The sequence below is a fragment of the Notolabrus celidotus genome, chromosome 22, assembly GCF_009762535.1.
Source record: "Notolabrus celidotus isolate fNotCel1 chromosome 22, fNotCel1.pri, whole genome shotgun sequence".
Lineage (NCBI taxonomy): Eukaryota > Metazoa > Chordata > Actinopteri > Labriformes > Labridae > Notolabrus > Notolabrus celidotus.
This window is the reverse complement of record NC_048293.1, coordinates 28,934,718-28,939,290: the sequence shown is the minus strand read 5'-3', so window position 1 is coordinate 28,939,290 and position 4,573 is coordinate 28,934,718.

Here is a 4,573-nt window from a genome sequence, read left to right as displayed (position 1 = left end):
TCAGAATTCTAGAATTGAAGTCAGAATTCTAGAATTGAAGTCAGAATTCCAGAATTAAAGTCAGAATTCCAGAATTGAAGTCAGAATTCCAGAATTAAATTCAGTATTCTGGAATGAAATTTAGAATTCCAGAATTAAATTCAGTATTCTGGAATGAAATTTAGAATTCCAGAATTAAATTCAGTATTCTGGAATGAAATTTAGAATTCCAGAATTAAAGTCAGAATTCTGAGACCTAAAGATAATTTAAGACGGACTGAATATTGAGATTAAAGTCAGAACTCTGAGAAAAGAGTCAGAGCTTTAAAAAACTTCTTAGTGACCCGATCCTCGTCTGAGAATTGTTGTGAGAAATAAAAAATCCTGATCTGTAAATGTTCACCTGAAGGAGGGAATATATTTTGTTCCTTTCTTCCTCTAAATTCAAACTCTACTCACTGAAGAGGATCAGGCTTTCATACGTCCTGGACATGTTTTCACAGACTCACTCTGGACATGTTTTCACAGACTCACTCTGGACATGTTTTCACAGACTCACTCTGGACATGTTTTCACAGACTCACTCTGGACATGTTTTCACAGACTCACTCTGGACATGTTCAGGAGATGACCGGAGTGAGATGTTCCTCTCAGGGTGAACGTCTCTCTCTCTCAGACGGCGGTGAGGCTCTCACAGGACAGGACACCTTATAACAAAGACGCTCTGTAATATGTACAACAAATCCAAGATGGACGACACGAGGAGGTCAACACACGGGAGCAGAAGAAGGACGTGAAACATGTGAAACACGGTCAGGAGGGAGACCGGAGGACTCGTGGTCGTTGTGTCTTCAGTTGTTGTCTCACGGTCCAGTCTCCCTCCTGGAACACGGCGCTCCACATGATTAACAACACATCAATAATTCATATTTAACATGTTTACACCGACCTCACCCTGAACCCAGGAACTACAGTCTCTGCTCCAACACAGACTGAACTAAAGTTTATCCTGTCTGCAGAAATCAGTGTCAGCCGCCAGGAGAGAGAGAGAGAGAGAGAGAGAGAGTGTGTGTGTGTGTGTGTGTGTGTGTGTGTGTGTGTGTGTGTGTGAGTGTGTGTATGTGTGTTATCAAGTGTGTGTGGTGTCTTCAGGCTGCAGTCATCCAGCAGAGCTCGTAGAAACTAATCTTGATATGTTGAACAAGCAAACCGGAGCAGCAGCCCCCCCTCCCTCCCTCCCCCCTCCCTCCCCCGCTCTGATAAATAATAAACGACCTTTGAGTGGCTCCAATTTATGAGCCGGTGAGAGCGGGGGCCCGATAATGGACTAATTAGTTGTATCTCACATTAACTGATATCGGACACTCGGCTCCTCAATGCTAACTTTTATGTCTGGGATCTGCCCCGGGGGCCCTGGACTGGGACACCCAAAATGGAGGAGGGAGGAGGTGAAAGGGGTAATTTTCTGTTCCGGTGAGACCGGGTGGAGGAGGGAGGAAGGGAGGGAGGGAGGGTAGGAGGGAGGGAGGGAGGGTGGAGGTATTTGGGAAACAACTACTAACAGGTATTTCTGTGTATCAAAGCTTCCACAATCCCCGACGGAAACAAAACCAGAGGGGGAAAAAACACAACCTGACAAAGTGGATCTCAGAGTCTGTGTGTGCCGCGGCGGTGGAGGTGGTTGTGGGTGAGGTGGGTGAGGTTGTGGGTGAGGTGGTGGAGGAGGAACAAGGCAGGGCGGTGAAAACAGGTGAGGCTTTGTTTGGCTGAGTTTTCTGAGGTAGATCCATATCAGGAATCCTCTCCCGCTCTGCCTCGCGCTCTCTCCGAGGCGGATCGGTTTACGGCGTGGAGACTTGCTGTCGCCTCTCCGTCGGCTGACAGACAGGCAGGAAGGAAGGAAGAAGAAGAAGAAGAAGAAGAAGGAGAAGAAGAAGAAGAAGAAGAAGAAGAAGGAAAAGGGGGAGAAGAAGAAGAGGAGGAGGAGGATATCAGTCATGAAAACACAACAACATGAGTGTTAAATAAAAGAGGCTTCGGATGAGATGAAAGTTTGATGACCCCTGAGGGGGGACAGGGAGCAGCAGAGAACCGGATCCTGATACAAACACAGAGCTGCAGATAAAAGTACTATCATAAACAGAACAAGAGCAACAATGGACCTGGATCAACGTATTTACATGGTGTGGAGATAAAGTGACCCTGGGATCAAACAGGAAGTGAAGATCAGCGCTTTATGCTAACGGTAGCTAACTCAAAAAACCTAAAGCGACTTCACAAGTTCTCAAAAATAACATTAACTATTCTATGATTTGTTCTTTTACATGTTATTTAATTCCATTATGTTTATATTTTTGTGTCTTTTACTGAGTCTCAGTTTCACTGTAAACAGTTCCACAGAGTCTCAGCTTCACTGTAAACAGTTCCACAGAGTCTCAGCTTCACTGTAAACAGTTCCACAGAGTCTCAGTTTCACTGTAAACAGTTCCACAGAGTCTCAGCTTCACTGTAAACAGTTCCACAGAGTCTCAGCTTCACTGTAAACAGTTCCTCAGAGTCTCAGCTTCACTGTAAACAGTTCCTCAGAGTCTCAGCTTCACTGTAAACAGTTCCACAGAGTCTCAGCTTCACTGTAAACAGTTCCACAGAGTCTCAGCTTCACTGTAAACAGTTCCACAGAGTCTCAGCTTCACTGTAAACAGGTCCACAGAGTCTCAGCTTCACTGTAAACAGTTCCTCAGAGTCTCAGCTTCACTGTAAACAGTTCCTCAGAGTCTCAGCTTCACTGTAAACAGTTCCTCAGAGTCTCAGCTTCACTGTAAACAGTTCCACAGAGTCTCAGTTTCACTGTAAACAGGTCCACAGAGTCTTCCCTCTGGCTTCCTTCAGCGTTATGAACCTGAAACAGGAACTGATGTTCTTGTGATGTTCTTGTAATTAACGGGTCTTCAGTTTGCTGAAATAACAACATCATGATGCAGATTAGTCCAAAGTCCAAAGTCCAGCTTTGTCAGGTCTGTCCTCAAGAGGAGAAGAAAACTACGTCTACAATGTTTGTTTGTTGAATGGAGGTCTATGAAAGAGGATTAGAGACACTGATGTTTCTTTAGCTCTGACCTTCTTCACGGAATGTTCCATTTGTTCTCAGAATTCTGACATCATCAAAGACAGAACTCTGACATCATCAAAGACAGAATTCTGACATCATCAAAGACAGAACTCTGACATCATCAAAGACAGAACTCTGACATCATCAAAGACAGAACTCTGACATCATCAAAGACAGAACTCTGACATCATCAAAGACAGAATTCTGACATCATCAAAGACAGAACTCTGACATCATCAAAGACAGAACTCTGACATCATCAAAGACAGAACTCTGACATCATCAAAGACAGAACTCTGACATCATCAAAGACAGAACTCTGACATCATCAAAGACAGAATTATGACATCATCAAAGACAGAATTCTGACATCATCAAAGACAGAATTCTGACATCATCAAAGACAGAATTCTGACATCATCAAAGACAGAATTCTGAAATTCTGGAGTTCTGTATTCGATGTCAGAATTCTAGAACACCTGCTGAAACCCAGACCCTGAAGTCCAGGTGAGTTTATTGTACAATCTATCTATTGTAGAAATGTTATATATAAATATGTATTTATATACACTAACTCACACTCAACATGGACTTTGACAGAGAGACGGTGTGAGTGATGTTTTTCCTCAGGTTTTATGGGATTTGGTTGGACGTGGTTCTGAAATGATAAAGTGGTAAACTGATCTCAGCTGTGTGTGTTGTTCCCCCGCTCGCTCTCAGCAGCTCACTAATGTAACAGAGAGGAAGTGAATCATCTTTGTGATTTTCTATCTGTTTCTATTGGCGCTTCAGATGTTTGTCGGCGGAGGAAAAAGAGGAGAGCAGCATCAGCCGGCTGCAAGCCGCAACATAATCGATGCAGCCGCCGTTTGCCAATATGACCTCAGACAGCAGAGGATGATGGGTAATCCTGTGAAGTACATGCATAAACAAACACGAGGAACAGCCCATAATAAATCCGACAGAGGGTTTGAGGGGTTTGAGTAAGAGGTTTTTGGTGCTGCGATGTTTACTTTTTACTGAAGTGAGGTTTAAAGTGTCGGATTTTTACTCCAAGTGGAGTAAATGTCAAACTCTGAAGAACACAAATATCCATTAAGTGGAGTAACACGTCTGCATCAGCAGGGAAGAGGCTGTAACATGCCTGAACAGAAATGTCATTTATTAAAACACTTCAGCTAACGTGTCATATAACACACACACACACACACACACACACACACACACACACACACACACACACCTGCAGCCCAGGTTAAAGAGCTGAATGTTTCTGTGTTAATTAATCAGGAATGAGGTGACTAATTATCCAAACGTGTTCTTTCTCTCACCTAATGTTCAGATTTACTTCTCTCATCGACTCCCCCTGAGTCCCCCTGACTACCCCTGACTCCCCCTGCCTCCCCCTGACTCCCCCCGACTCCCCCGTCTCTCTTTGTGTGTTGGGGTGGATTATGGGGCAGAAACGAAGCGTCATGTCAGGGA